The sequence below is a fragment of the Cryptomeria japonica genome, chromosome 8 (genome assembly GCF_030272615.1).
Source record: "Cryptomeria japonica chromosome 8, Sugi_1.0, whole genome shotgun sequence".
Taxonomy (NCBI): Eukaryota; Viridiplantae; Streptophyta; class Pinopsida; order Cupressales; family Cupressaceae; genus Cryptomeria; species Cryptomeria japonica.
The window spans coordinates 259,993,201-260,010,940 of NC_081412.1; positions in this window are offsets into that span (position 1 = coordinate 259,993,201).

The window sequence follows — 17,740 nt, forward strand, 5'->3', positions numbered from 1 at the left end:
AAGGGTTCAATCCTGTTGATATTGCCTCCCATGGTGATGAAAAACCCAAAGATATTAATCACAATCAAAAACTGAAAACCTTAATAGTGAAAACAAGGGAAATGAACATTAAGAGATTCGGCAGAGAAAACAACCTAGAAAGCATGCAAAAAGAGCCAAATCATCCCACCTAGAAGCTTCCCCCTATCGGAGTAATAATTTTCATTCCTAGTCTCATTAAGTGTAATCATTATTAGATAAGGAGGAATTGATACCATTAGTTTGATAAAAAATAAGTGCCCCTTCACCTAAAAAGGTAATGATCCTTCATTTTGCCATGAAAAAGAAGCAATAGAGATAACTCCAAAGTTAGCAAAGAAGTTTGCACACCTGTTGGCTTCTCTAAAAATATGAGTTATAATTCAATCCTCAAAGTCATCAATAACCTTAAGGGAATTAAGAATGATATTCTTACTATTCCAAGAGGGCTTGTCCTATCTTTTGAGACATCTAATAATATTTAAAGAGTCCCCTTCAATCCAAACTTTATTAATTTTTAATTGTCTAGCAACTTTGAGGGTTTTCAAAACTCCCATGGCCTCCGCTATATGATTGGACTGAATCCCCAAAGGAGAAGTGATAGTAGCCACACAAATCACATTATAAAATCTTGTAACACCCCCACATCCTGCCCTACTAGGGTTCTCCTTAGCAGCACCATCAAAGTTAATTTTCATCCATCCTTCCGGAGGGTAGTACCAGACAATACCATCCCTACTATTTTTAACTTTGTAGTTACTGATGTCAACTTGAAGTCCCCATTTCCTAGCAACAATATTATCCTCCTCCTTGACATAGGACAAAGAAACGGTCCCAACATCACCAATAGACAAATTCAAGTTCTCTCTAGCAGCTCTGCAAATTTTCTCAAAAACAATCTCAAAAGAACAAGTCACATTTCTGAATATATGATTGTTTCTTTCTTTCCACACTTGCCAAGACACAAAAGGCAATAACAAAGACCAAAGATTTTTCAAAATGGGGTTAGAAGAGGGGAACTTCCATTGAGTAAAAAAATCTTCCACCTTCTCAAGAAAGACCCAATCAATACTCTATAGATTAAGGATTATGCTCCAGATATCAAAGGTAAAAGGACAATGGAGAGAAAGATGTAAAATAGATTCACTATCATCAAGGCACAAAAAACACCTATTCACGAGTTGAAAACCTCTCCTCATGAGGTTATCTAGAGTAAGGATTTTATTTTGAAGAAGAAGACAAAAAAAGATGTTGATTTTTGGAATAAGAATCTTAGACCAAGCTTTGGCCCACGCAGGAGGATGTGGAATTGGAGGACTCATAACCTTGATGGTAGAAGAAATTGAGAACAAATCATCTGAAGTCATCTTCCGAGTAAAAAAATCATCATGATCCCGATCCACAAAAAAGGACAGCAAAGCTTGCTAGAGAGGAGAGAAGACAACATCAATATCCTCCAGAGTAACCCAAGAAGATTGCTGCCAATAATAACTAACCAAAAAGCCAAATCTTTCTTTACAAATCTCCATAAAAGGCACCAAATTATCATCATAGCATATGGGTCTATCAAATAGCCAAACATATTCCCAAAACCTGATATTGTTACCTTTGCCAAGAATCCACCCAGCGCCGGTAGCAACAACTTGTTTAGCCTTGAGGATGCTATTCTAAATAGTCAAACACTTAGGGATGTGGTTGGATTAAATGAAGGATGCAATATTCGGAACATCCTGAAGATACTTACTGAACCAAACCAAGTTCTAGTCCTTTCTGTCATCAAAAGACCTCCAAATTTGTTTAGCTAACAGACCATTATTAGAGTCTTTTATGGTCCTTAAGCCAAGGGCCCCATAACACTTAGGACTACAGACCCTTTCCCAAGAAACCAAAGGAAGTCTTTTTTTCTCTTCAACCTCAATCCATAAAAATCTTTTCTGAATTTTGTCTATAGCATCAACAAACTTAGAGGGGATCTTAAAAAGACTTAGAGCATAGACAAGAAGATTTTGAAGAGATGCCTTCAGAAGCTACAACTTTCCTGCTTGAGTCAATAAAGCCCCTTTCAACCCAGCCAATTTCTTAAAAAACCTGTCCACAATAGAACTCCAAAAGGAATCAGGAGGAGAGACCCCTAAAGGCAGCCACAAATATATTGAGGGGAAGGAATCAATAGAATGTAGGTCCCGGGGACAACTGAGAGGGGGGGGGGTGAATCAATTGTCTAATAAATTCAAACCAAAATCTTATTAACCAACTTATTGCTTAATACCGGTAAGACAGTTAATTGTGCTGGTAAACAATGTTAACAGGAAATGTTGTACCGGTAAGAATTAATGCATGAAACATAAGCACAAAGTCAACCACAACACATGACACAAATATTTGTACGTGGAAACCCTGTAAGGGGAAAAACCACAGTGGGAAACCTTACCCACAATCAGATGATACTACTGCAGATAGTAAGTGTACAAAGAGGGGTCTGCACAAGCAGAAAGGCCAACAGCCTAGAGCTCACTGCTCAAACACAAATGGGAGTCACACTGACTACAGTTGGATGGTTAAATCCAATGAGAATGTACTGCACAAAATAGCATCTTCATATGCTAGATTTAGTACCAGTGTAATGCTGATATGCTTTTCCAAAAACCTAACTTCACTTTCAAATGATGTCTTCGTGTATATCTCTGCTTGATCTCGCATATACCCTTCCTTAAAACTTTTTCGCATTCCACATTTGATCTTACAAATAAGATCTTACATTTATACCATACCCTAAGACCAATTTTAGTAGGTCGTCTCTACAAGATATTACAATAAAACATTTTACAAATAATACAATATCCAATGCAATAACCAATTGAACATGTCGGCTTAATGCATTTACAACAATAATAAATCATCTCCATAGTGTGCCATGCTGATCTGGAAAAGATAAACCTGCCAGTGTAACCCTAGAGAACCTAGACCTATTTGCCAGTAAAAGAAAATATGCAAATAAGAATATACCAATGATATTACTTCAAGGAAAAGTGTCCACATGATGTCTTCGACATTACCAGGTGTCTTCCATGTCATTACATGTACCGGTGAACATTATATCCTACCGGTTAACTATATACCGGTGATTGTTTGAGCATTTTACTGATTGCCGGTGAATGTTGCTGGATCTCCAAAGTAGGTGTGTTAGCAGGTGTTGACATCAATGACAAAACCATACCAAAATACCAACAATCTCCCCCTTTGGCACTGATGGCAACACAAGATGGAAAAACCATCAAAGTGCCAAAATAGAAATGCCAAGTACAAAAACCAATTCTCCCCCTGGGAGTAATATGTGTTTATACAAAGATTTATTTACAATACCAATCTCTCCTCAAAAAGATAATGCATTTTTCCATATATTTTTCTTTAATGTTTTTCCATATATCTCTCCCCCTTTGACATCAAATGTCAAAGTCACAAAAAGGTCAAGTTCATACAAAATACCAACCAATTCAATATACCAACTACTCCCCCTGAGAAGTAGCTTCCTCATCAAATACCGGAATAAAAGATTTGTCCATTTAATTCTACCGGTTGATGACAATCATTAACTGTCTAAGTCTCTACCGGTGGAGGTAAGACTCTGAGCTGATCTCTGAGATACTCAAAAGTTTCCTTAGGCAAAGGTTTTGTAAAAATATCTGCAAGCTATTCTTTAGTATTCACATAAACCAGTTTTATTTCCTTTTCCTCAACTTTTTCCCTTAGAAAATTTTGTTTGATAGAAACATGTTTTGTTTTAGAATGTAATACTGGATTCTTAGATATATCAATTGCTGCAGTGTTATCACAATATATAGTAATAGGTTCCTTGCATTTTACCTTTATGTCTTTCAACATTTGCTTAAGCCAAAGTACCTGTGTACAGTTTGTTGCTGCTGCAACATATTCTGATTTTGCTGTTGATAAAGATGTACAACTCTGTTTCTTACTTAACCAAGAAACTAATCTCTTTCCAAGAAAGAATTCTCATCCAATGGTGCTCTTTCCATCATCCACATCTCCTGCCCAATTTGCATCTGTGTATGCATATAGATCAAAGTTTTCATCTTTAGGATACCATAATCCAAGATTTGTTGTGCCTTGTAAGTACCAAAAAATCCTTTTTACTGCTGATTCATGATTTTCCTTGGGATTACTCTGAAATCTAGAAACTATACATACTGTATTCATAATATCAGGTCTGGTTTGTGTCAAATATAGTAAACCTCCTATCATAGATTTGTATCTAGTTGGATTAACAGGTGTAGATTCATCCCTTTGAGATAATTTGTCATTTGTAGTCATAGGTGTGCTTACCGGTTTAGAGTTCTCCATCCCAAATTTCTTGAGTAGTTTTTTCAAGTACTTAGATTGATTCAAAAATATGCCCTTATCAATCTGTAAAATCTGCAATCCTAAAAAGAATTTTATTTCTCCAATCATAGACATTTCAAATTCATGCTACATTTTAAGAGAAAATTCTTTGCATAATCCATCTTCTCCTCCAAAGATTATATCATCAACAAATACTTCCATAATCAAAATGTCATCATTAGTTACTTTGTAATATAAATTAGTATCTACATTTCCTTTAGTAAAACCAATTTTTAAGAGATACTTATCCAATCTTGCATACCAGGCTCTTGGAGCTTGTTTTAGTCCATACATAGCTTTTCTTAATCTGCAAACCATATCATTGTTATCTATCAAAGAAAATCCATCAGGTTGTTCAATATAAACTTATTCTTCAAGATCTCCATTCAAAAATGCACATTTAATATCCATTTGATAAACTTTGTAATCCTTGTGAGCTGCAAAGGCTAAGAATAATCTAACTGCTTCAATTCTGGCTACCGGTGCAAAGGTTTCATTGTAATCAACTCCTTCTTTCTGAGAATATCCCTTACACACTAGTCTTGCTTTATTCCTGACAACCTTACCATCTTCATTGAGTTTGTTTCTAGATACCCATTTGGTTCCAATTACATTTTTATTTTTAGGCCGGGGAACTAATGTCCAAGTATTATTTTTCTCAATTTGTCCTAATTCTTCTTCCATAGCTTTAGTCCAAAATTTATCTTCACATGCCTCATTGATAGATAATGGTTCAATTTGAGAAATAAGACATACCTCTTCATTTTCCAATCTTCCTCTTGTCATGACTCCTTTAAATTTGCTTCCAATTATCTAATCTTCAGAATGATTCAGTCTTACATACCGGGGTGTCTTAGCCTATTGTTGTTCTTCAATTACTGTGGTATCCTTTGATGATACCGGAGTAACTGGGTCATCATTTTATACTGGTGGATTTACTGTTGGTTCATTTGTCATAATTTCTATTACTGGTTCAGAGTCTATATACCTTGAAGTTCCTCTGAATTGTTCATCAATCTTTACATTTGTACTCTCAACAATTTTCTGTAATCTTTTATTAAAACATCTATAAGCTTTACTCTTAGATGAATAACCAAGAAATATTCCTTCATCACTTCTAGGATCAAACTTGCCAATATACTCATCTCTTCTAATATAACATTTACTTCCAAAAATTCTGAAATACTTAAGAGTAGGAGTATTACCAAACCATAGTTCATGAGGGGTCTTATCGGTTTCACCTTTGATGTGAACTTTGTTGAATGTATAGACAGCAGTGCTTACTGCCTCTCTCCAGTACACATGTGGTAGATTTGCTTCTGATAACATACTTCTTGCTGCATCCAAAATAGTTTTGTTTTTCCTTTCAACAACTCCATTCTGTTGTGGTGTCCGAGGTGCTGATAACTGTCTTTTGATTCCATTCACTTCACAGAATGTATTAAAATCTCTAGATGTGAATTCTCCTCCTTGATCTGATCTTAAACATTTAATTTTCTTACCGGTTTCATTTTCATTCATTGCTTTGAATAGTTTGAACTTCCCAAGTGCTTCTGACTTTTCTCTGAGAAAAGTAACCCAACACATTCTAGAATAATCATCAATAATTAGCATGAAATATCTATTACCTTGTAAGCTTTTAGTTCTAGCCAGACCACATAAATCAGTGTGAATTAAATCAAGAGCATTATTGGATTTTTCTGGAATACTTTTGAAGCTAGCTCTAACCTGTTTTCCAAATTGGCATTCCTTGCAAATTGTATTATGAGGTTTCACAATTTTAGGTAGATCTCTAACTGCCTTAGAAGTACTTATTTTTACCATGCAATCAAAATTTACATGACATAGTCTTTTATGCCATAGCCAACTTTCATCTATATGAGCAATCAAGCATGCCTTTTCACTCTTATTCAAATGAAAGATATTACCTCTAGTCTGATTACCGGTCGCAATTTCCAAACCAGTTCTATTCATGATTTTGCATTTTCCATTTTTAATTTGTAACTGAAAACCTTTCTCAGCTAATTGACCAACACTCAACAGATTATGTTTTAATCCTTCAACATAGTAAACATTGTCAATGTTATGTTTACCATCAAGAGATATTGAACCCTTACCTTTGATTGAATAGGCTTTGTCATCTCCGAATCTTACTAAACCTCCATTGTATTCTTAAAAGTTCAAGAATTTGCCTTTGTCTCCAGTCATGTGATGTGAGCATCCTGAGTCAATAATCCATTCATCCTTTGATTCAACTTTAGCTGCTAGGGCTTGTTCTACCGGTGGAGCAATAGGTACTGGTTGATCTTCTGTTATAGCAACAAAGACCCATCCATTTTCTGTTGGATCCTCATCAGAATCATCAGTCACACATTCATCAGCAATGTAATAGGATTTATCTTTGTTTTTCTTAAATCTGTATCTCTGATATTCAGGATTAGGTTTGTATGTCCTTCTAGCTTCTTCTCTTAGTCTAGCATGTCTATCAGGGCATCTTGAAGCCATATGACCAATCTTATTGCAATTCAAACATTTAAAGGGTGCTTTACCTTCATACTTACTTCCAATTGGACCTTTTGGCATTTTTCTTGCAAATAGTGCTTCAAGTTCTTCAAGCTCTTCATTCTCCTTCCTGGTTTCTTCAAGTTCTCTTGCATAAAAGGCTCTCCAGTCTGATTTGTCAAAAGATGGAGCAGATGATGTTGATGCTTTGAAGGCCAAATCAGTTTTTATAGCAACAGGACCAAATTCCTCTATTTCAAAAGCTGAAAGTTTTCCAATCAATGTATCCCTAGTTACTGATGTATTAGGCATTGTTCTCAGCTCATTAATAGCAGTAACCTTCATTTTATATGCTGGTGGAAAACCTCTTAAGATTTTTGAAACAATCTCATCTTCACTCAAGGTTCCTCCACAACATTTGATACCTAAAACAATTTCATTTACTCTTTCCATAAAGGCAGAAATTCTTTCATCTTCTTCCATTTTCAGATGTTCATACCTGACTCGGAAGCTTTCAAGTTTTGCAATTTTGACTGTGGAATCCCCTTCATTCAGTGTTTCCAAATGATCCCAAATAGCTTTTGTAGTAGATCTATCTGATAATCCCATGATTTGTTGATCTGATAATGCGCTCAAAAGTGCTTCTCTTGCTTTGCAATCATTTTCTTCATCTTTAGCTAAAGTAGTAGGAGCAAGCTGACCAGCTATAGCAGCAGTATAACCATTCTTAGTAACATCCCAGATGTCTTTACCAATGCAATTCAGATGTGTCTCCATTCTGATTTTCCATATTCCATAGTTGGTTCCATCAAGTTTAGGACTATCCTTCCTGAAATAATTAGTAGACATTGGATCTCCTCAAGTTGTTAAACTTCTGCAAAAAGAGGACTAAGCTCTGATACCAATTGTAGGTCCCGGGGACAACTGAGAGGGGGGGGTGAATTAGTTGTCTAATAAATTCAAACCAAAATCTTATTAACCAACTTATTGCTTAATACCGGTAAGACAGTTAATTGTGTCGGTAAACAATGTTAATAGGAAATGTTGTACCGGTAAGAATTAATGCATGAAACATAAGCACAAAGTCAACCACAACACATGACACAAATATTTGTATGAGGAAACCCTGTAAGGGGAAAAACCACAGTGGGAAACCTTACCCACAATCAGATGATACTACTGCAGATAGTAAGTGTACAAAGAGGGGTCTACACATGCAGAAAGGCCAATAGCCTAGAGCTCACTGCTCAAACACAAATGGGAGTCACACTGACTATAGTTGGATGGTTAAATCCAATGAGAATGTACTGGACGAAATAGCATCTTCATATGCTGGATTCAGTACCGGTGTAATGCTAATATGCTTTTCCAAAAACCTAACTTCACTTTCAAATGATGTCTTTGTGTATATCTCTGCTTGATCTCGCATATACCCTTAAATCTTTTTTCGCATTCCACATTGGACCTTACAAATAAGATCTTACATTTATACCATACCCTAAGACCAATTTTAGTAGGTCGGCTCTACAAGATATTACAATAAAATAGTTTACAAATAATACAATATCCGATGCAATAACTGATTGAACATGTTGGTTTAATGCATTTACAACAATAATAAATCATCTCCATAGCGTGCCATGCTAATCTGGAAAAGATAAACCTGTCGGTGTAACCCTAGATAACCTGGACCTATTTGCTAGTAAAAGCAAATATGCAAATAAGAATATACCAATGATATTACTTCAAGGAAAAGTGTCCACATGATGTCTCCGACATTACCAAGTGTCTTCCATGTCATTGCATGTACCGGTGAACATTATATCCTGCCGGTTAACTATATACCGGTGATTGTTTGAGCATTTTACTGATTGCCGGTGAATGTTGTTGGATCTCCAAAGTAGGTGTGTTAGCAGGTGTTGACATCAATGACAAAACCATACCAAAATACCAACATAGAACATCTGATAATATCTGCAATATTTATCTACCTGCAAAGGGGAGTTTTAATGAAAAAATAGAAGTCTTGTTCCAATTGATCAGTTGGCCAAAGGCCCTAGAATAAGTCAGAAGAGTATTTTTAAAGGATCTAGCTTCAAGAGCAGAGGCAACACTAAGGAGGATAGTATCATCCACAAATTGGAGATGGGAACAAACCATATTGGAAGATGATGGCCTAAGACCCTTAATATCTCTCTATATCACCAGCTTCTACAATAACCGACTCAAGCTTTTAGCCAAAATGGTAAACAAAATTGGGGAGATGGGATCCCCTTGCCTGAGACCCCTAGTTGGCCTGAAAAAAGAAGAGGGAGATCCATTAGTAATAACAAACATAGAAGGAGTGGAGATAAGTTGCCAAATGATATCTGAGAATATACCATCAAAACCAAAAGCCTGCAAAATTATTTTCAAAAGGAACCAATCCACACTATCATAAGCCTTGGAAAGGTCAAGCTTAACAAGGAAACCATCTTTTTTAGAAGAAATAAGAGAATGAATGTTATCATGAACCAGAATTATAGAGTCCAAAATTTGCGTTCCTGGCACAAATCCATTTTGATGCAAGGAAATAAGCAAAGGGAGAATAGTGATCAATCTGGAGGTCACAACCTTCGAGACAATTTTATAAAGAGAATTATAGAGACTTATAGGTCTAAACTTATCCATAGAGTTTTCACCAATTTTCTTAGGAATACGAACCAAAAAAGTAGAATTCACCTCCTTAAGCAACGATTTAGTTCCAAAAAATTATTTCACATCTTGAACAATATCCTTCCCAACAATATGCCAAAAGTGATGAAAAAAGAACATGGGGTACCCATCTAACCCAGGAGATTATCTCCTTGGAAAGAAAAAACAGCCCTTTTAATCTCATCATAAGAGGGAATGATACATAACAACTTATTCTGCTCTAGTCCAATAAGCTTCGAAATATTCCCTAGTAAGGAATCTTGATCTTCTCTATAGAGGTTAGAATCAGCAAAAAGGATATTAGAAAAAAAGCGAGCAACCTCCTTAGCAATATTATCATTTCTTTTAATGATATGGCACATAACACCTATAATATTGTTAAATGTTTGAGAAAATAATTTTTTTCTTAAAACCTAATTTGACTTAGTGTAATTCCCGCCAAAATACCCTAGATAAATATAGCTAACTATACACTAATTTTTTTTTGTTTATTTATCAATACAACACATTGTTAGGATAACCTATGGACAACTAAGAGGAGGGGGTTGAATCAGTTGTCAACAAATTATAAAACTTTAAGCACATAAATTTTTTTACCAGAATAGCAGATATAACAATTAAGCATAAACATAAATCATAGAACAATTACCAACCATCCATAACACATAACACCAGGATTTGTATGTGGAAAACCCGGTAAAGGGAAAAACCATGGTGGGAAGCCTCCCCACAGTCAGATAATACTTATGTAGTAAGTATGTGATTACAATAAGAGGGGCATGCACATGTAGGAAGGCCAAAAACCTAGAGCGGACTGCTCATCACAAAAGGAGCCTCACTAACTACAAAAGAAATCCAGACTACAATCCGGAAAGATGAATGAATTGCAAGAATAACATCTCCTATGCCTGAGTACAGTTTTGGTTAAGCTCAATACCTAAGATCTTAAACCTCTTACACAAACCTAATTCGATCACCTATGATAGATCAAAACCTCTGCATATGATTACAACTTTATTCACACAGAGATGATCCCATAACCTTAATCCCATAATCTACAAAGAGATCTTATATCATATTTATAACAACCCAAGACCTAAACAATTAGGTCGGCCACCTAAAAGATAATACAATAAATCTATTACATAATCTCGCAAGCCAATGATAAACCAAGTTGGGCTAAGACTGAAACAACATAAACCAAACAATAAATCCAACCGGTATTGCATCGGGAGCATCAACCAACACGTTAAATAAACTGGTCCATAACCTAACAGAATAAGGTTAAGACCATACCTAAAATAGGTCACCATAAACCAAATGAAACACCATCGATCAACTAGAACATGAACATGATAACTATTAGCATTTTGATAACCTTCTAGAAGCCACACGAACACCACTTCTTAGATTACCAAAAGATCTTCAACAAAGCTCTACCGGTAAAACCCTTACCGGTAACCAAAAGGCTTACTAGAACAAATGATAGCATTTGAATCATCAAATCCCAAACCAACTAAATGTGATACGCATCAGGAACACATGAATAACCAGTCCAAACCAATTCCACAAATTAGAACATACCGAAGAAGATCTCCATATCAACATGATAATCCAACCACTCTACCGGAACCTGATAGACAACAAAATAGCTAGTGTTGACATCAATGACAAACATCAATGCAACACATAATCAATTCCTCCAAACTGCCAAGAATCTCCCCCTTTGGCATTGATGGCAACATTAGATGTGAAAAACATCCAAGTGCCAAGAAATGCCAAACAAGTCTCCCCAAAGGAAGACATCCAACAATCTCCCCAAAATGATATGATAATGAAGTTCTGAACTAACAGACCAAACTCCCCCTGTGAAAGATGTCCCTATTAAGCTCTATTTTTCACATAAATATCTCTCCCCCTTTGACATCAATGCCAAAAATATGACATAAACATCAAAGAAAAATCATAAATCCTCTGAACCACACAGTTGACTACCCCCCTTGAGTAGTAGCACCAACACATCAATCCAAAATGAATGATAGTTCTGATAATGCATGCTAGACTGATGCCAATTAGCATCACTCAAGTCTCTACTGGAGGGGGAAAAACTCCCAATTTGTCTTTGAAGTACTCAAATGATTCCTTAGGCAAAGGTTTAGTGAAGATATCTGCAATCTTCTCTTTAGTGTTCACATAAACCAGTCTGACTTCATTTGCTTCCATCTTCTCCTTCAGAAAATTATACTTGATAGAAATGTGCTTTGTCTTAGAATGAAATGCCAAATTCTTTGATATGTCAATAGCAGCAGAGTTATCATAGTGAATAACTATTGGTTTATTACAATCTACCCTTATATCCTTCAATATTTGCTTCATCCATAGAACTTGTGTACAGTTAGTAGCAGCAGCAACATACTCAGCTTCAATAGTAGATAAAGAAGTACATGACTGTTTCTTGTTGATCTATGAAACAAGTTTCTTTCCAAGAAAGAAAGATCCACCAGATGTTCTTTTCTAGTGATCAACATCTCCAATCCAGTCTACATCTGTATATGCACATAGTGTAAAGTTATCATTTTTAGGATACCACAAACCATACTCGGTTGTTCCTTGCAAATACCTGAAAATCCTTTTCACCATACTCTCATGATTCTCTCTAGGATCACTTTGATATCTTGATACAATACAAATTGCATTCATTATATTTGGTCTAGTCTGATTCAGATATAACAAACCTCCAATCATAGATTTATACCATGTAGGATTTATTGGAGCTGATGCATCATTCTTTGTCAATTTGTCACTTGTAACCATAGGAGTACCAACCAGTTTAGAATTTTCCATACCAAATTTCTTCAACAACTCTCTAGCATACTTATTTTGACAAATAAAAATACCTTTATCAGTTTGAGTAATCTGCAAACCTAAGAAAAATTCCATCTCCCCAATCATATACATCTCAAATTCATTCTTCATATTATCAGAGAATTCCATGCATAACTTATCCTCACCTCCAAAAATGATATCATCAACAAAGACTTCAACAATCAATATGTCATCATCAGTGATCTTGTAATATAAGTTACTATCAGCATTACCTTTAGTGAAACCAAGCTTCAAAAGATATTTTCCCAATCTAGCATACCAAGCTCTAGGGGCTTGTTTCAATCCATATAAAGATTTCCTTAACCTGCATACCATGTTTTTGTCATCTTAAAGTGAAAACCATCAAGCTGCTCAATGTAAACTTCCTCTTCAAGATCTCCATTCAAAAATGCACATTTAACATCCATCTGATAAACCTTGTATTTCTTATGGGCAGCATAAGCAAGAAATAATCTCATAGTTTCAATCCTAGCTACTGGAGAAAAAGTCTCATCATAATCAATTCCTTCCTTCTAATAATATCCTTTACATACTAATCTAGCCTTATTCCTCACAACTTGTCCATCCTCATTCCATTTATTCCTAAAGACCCATTTAGTTCCAATAACATTCTTATTTTTAGTCCGGGGAACTAAAGTCCATGTGTTGTTCTTTTCTATTTGATCTAATTCCTCTTCCATAGCTCTCATCCAACATTCATCTTTACAAGCTTCAATAATTGATGCCAATTCAACTTGAGAAATTAAACATACCTCATCAGCTGCCAACCTTCTTCTTGTCATTACTCCTTTGTTCTTGTCTCCAATGATCTGATCTTCTGAATGATTTTTAACCTTACATACCTAGGAGTCTTCTGACTTTTTGTTTCCCTGCTATGATTTTTTGTTACTGTTGAATTTGCTGATACTACTAGGGTAATTGGTTCAACATTTTGTTTTGGTACAGGTGCTACCAGTTTAGTTATCATCATCTCCACTTCCGGTTCTCTCTCATAAGTTTTGATTTGACCTTTGTATTTCTCATCCACCTTGACATTAGCACTCTCCACAATTCTTTGCAATATTTTGTTATAACATCTATATTCTTTTCTTTCATTAGAATAACCAAAAAATATTCCTTCATCACATCTAGGATCAAACTTTCCAATGGAATCATCTCTTTTAATATAGCATTTACTACCAAAGATTCTAAAATACTTAACTGTAGGCGTATGACCAAACCATAAATTGTAAGGTGTCTTACCGATGTCTCCTTTGATATGAACTCTGTTGAATGTGTATACCACCATTCTCACAGCTTCTCTCCAATAGATATGAGGCAAATTATCTTCCATCATCATAGGTCTAGCTACATCCAGGATAGTTCTATTCTTTCTTTCCATAACACCATTTTGTTGAGATGTTCGGGGTGCAAACATTTGTCTCCTTATGCCATGTTTCTCACAATAGCTGTTAAATTCACCGGATGTAAATTCACCACCCTGATCAGATCTTGAGAATTTGATCTTCAACCCTATCTCTATCTCAACCATAGCTTTAAAGTTCTTGAACTTTTCAAAGGCTTCAGATTTCTCCCTTAGAAAAGTAACCCACATCATTCTAGAATAGTCATCAATGATTAGCATGAAATATCTATCACCCTGAAAACTTATGATTCTAGAAGGACCACACAAATTAGTAAGAATCAAATCAAGAATATCATTAGATTTGTCTTGTATACTCTTAAAATAAGTTCTAACTTGCTTTCCCATTTGACATTCCTTACATACCAGATTATAGGGCTTCACAATCTTAGGTATATCTCTAACAACCTTAGTTGAACTGATCTTTACAATGCAATCAAAATTCACATGACACAACCTCTTATGCCATAGACAACTCTCATCAACTTGTGCAATCAAACATGTCTTTTCACTGGAGTTCAAATGAAAGATGTTACCTTTATTCTGAGTAACGGTTGCAATCTCCAATCCAGATATGTTGATGATTTTGCATTTTCCATCCTTGAACTGTAATTGAAATCCCTTATCCACCAACTGTCCTACACTCAAAAGATTATGCCTTAAACCTTCAACATAATAAACATTATCAGTGTTATGCTTACCATTCAATGATATAGTTCCTCTTCCTCTAATCATACATGCTTTGTCATCTCCAAATCTAACTAGACCACCATCAAATTCTTGCAAAGATAGAAACTTCCTTTTATCTGCAGTCATACGACGTGAACATCCACTGTTTATCACCCATTCATCCTTGTCTTCTATTTTAGAAGCAAGTGCCTTTTCCTCATTTTGAATAACAGGTGCCAGAGCATCTTCCTTGATAGCCAAAAATACCCATTCCTTTCCACTGTTAGATCCACTAGCTGAATCTTGTGCCAGTTCATCATTAGAATTAGTCACACCTTCCTCATCCGCATAGTAACATGATTTGTCTCTGTTCCTCCTGTACGTATGCTTGTTCTGATAATCATGGTTATGCCTAAAATATCTTCTAGCTTTCTCCTCAAATCTTGAATTCCTCTCAGGAAATTTAGATGCAAAATGACCAATCTTATTACAAGCAAAATATTTAAAAGGTGATTTTCCTTCATACTTACTTCCTGCCTGACCTTTAGGCACTCTTCTAGCAAAAAGAGCTTCAAGTTGCTCAAGCTCATCATCTTCTTTCTTCATTTCCTCTTGTTCCTTTGCATATAAAGATTTCCAATCACTCTTATCGGTTGATGATGCAAATGTATAAAAATCAGATTCAACCTTTGTAGCTCCTTGAGGACCAAATTCTTCAATCTCAAAAGCAGATAACTTTCCAACCAAGGTATCCCCATTAACAAAAGTGTTAGAAATTGTTCTTAGCTCATTAATTGCAGTAGCCATCATCTTGTAAGCCAGTGGAAAATCTCTCAAATACTTTAGAAATAATCTCATCTTCGCTAAGAGATCCACCACAAAACTTAATTCCCATAACAATTTCATTAACTCTTTCCATAAAAGAAGTAATCCTTTCATCTTCTTCCATTTTTAGGTTCTCATACCTTACCCAGTAACCATCAAGTTTAGCAATTTTAATAGTAGGTTCACCTTCATTCAGAGTCTCCAACTTATCCCATATAGCCTTTGCAAATGATTGGTCAGTTAATCCCATTATTTACTGATCAGAAAGTGCACTCAAGAGTGCTTCTCTAGCTCTACAGTCATTTTCAATGTTCTTATCCAAGTTTGTTGGAGGAGGATTGCTAGATGCCAGATTATAAGGAGTATAGACTTTCTCAGTGATTTCCCAAATCTCTTTCCCAATGCATCTCAAAGGAGTCTCCATCTGAATCTTCCACACTTTGTAATTTATTGAATCAAGCTTAGGGGTGTCTCTCCAGAAAATAACTACATATGAACTATTAGTTGCCATAGGATCTTCCTCAAGCGGTTAAGATTTTGCAAAGAGGACCATGCTCTGATACCAATTGTTAGGATAATCGATGGACAAATGAGAGGGGGGGGGGGGTGAACCAGTTGTCAATAGATTATAAAACTTTAAGCACACAAAACCTTTTACCGAAATAGAAAATATAACAATTAAGCATAAACATAAATCACAAAACAATTACCAACCATCCATTTCACATAACACCAAGATTTGTATGTGGAGAAACTAGTAAAGGGAAAAACCATGATGGGAAGCATACCCATAGTCAGATAATACTTCTGTAGTAAGTATGTGACTACAATAAGAGGGGCTTGCACATGCAGGAAGGCCAACAGCCTAGAGCACACTCCTCATCACAAAAGGAGCCTCACTAACTACAAAAGAAATCTAGACAACAATCCAAAAAGATGAATGAACTATAAGAATAGCATCTCCTATGCATGAGTATAGTTTCAGTTAAGCTCAATACCAGAGGTCTTAAACCTCTTACACAAACCCAATTCGATCACCTATGATCGACCGAAACCTCTGCATGTGATTACAACTTTATTCACACACAGATGATCCTATAACCTTAATCCCATAATCTACAAAGAGATCTTATATCATATTTATACCAACTAACATTACTTAAGCAATGCAGTGAGCACACATCAACGTTTAAATGTTATGGACATAGAGTAATTCACTTAAACTATTAATCAAATTATGCAAGTGGAATACAATAAATAATTACAACTAACTCCCTAGGGTATCTCAACACCATTACTTATTCTACCTACATAAATAATAAACATTTACTTTCTTTCGAATTAATCCCTAATAATATTAATCATTAATCAAGCATAGGTGCAACATAGCAATACATATCACTCATGATATGCATTCTACTTAATCATTCATTTAGTATGAGATTCTACCTTTCAATGCATAGCTATTTCCCCCTTTTCCTTAGGTTCATTTTATGCACCAAGTCCAAATGTTTCTATTACCCTTAACCAACCTTTGACTATTATGATCATAATTCACATACCAAGATTAACCCTTACATATGCGTTAACATAATTCTCCATTTACAATTAACTTTCACATAACTATTTATGATTCTATGCTCCTAGCATGTCCATCTCTTTATCATGATTTCTAAAGTGAATAATGAAACAATCATAAGGTCTTCCTAAAAATTTAATCTATGGCTCATTTAATACTCATAGAATCTCTTACGCTATACCAATTAACTAGAAAACTAATCTATTCCATTCCAATAACAACTTAATACAGATCTAGTAACTACATGAATTCAGCTCAATAGAACTTAAGATATAATAACCTAAATCCATAACAACTAATATCATCCACCAATTGGAGTTATAATCCTAATCCATGACATATAATACAATATAATCCTTTCTTTAAAGACAACCATTCATTTTACCGTCTACCCATACACTTACTAGTAATTTCCATTAATAAGATTAGTAATTATTTCATTAAAAATATTTATACAATATGTTCATAGAAACATTCAGTTACAACCCAAGCATTACAAGATTTAAATCCTATGATTAGATCACAAGCCATGAGGTATGATACAATAAGTCCAAATATTTCAATCAAAAATCATAAACATGTCCTAAGATATCTTCTACCATTACTTATTGGTATTGTGTTGTCATTGATGTCAACTGGTATAGGATGGCCACCGGTATGGGAGATGTATGTGCAGTACTATCATTAATACATACCTCATGTGATGTCTTTGATTTCACCCTAGCCAAGCAAGTCACCGATACATAGGTTAGTGTTGCCTTGTGTTG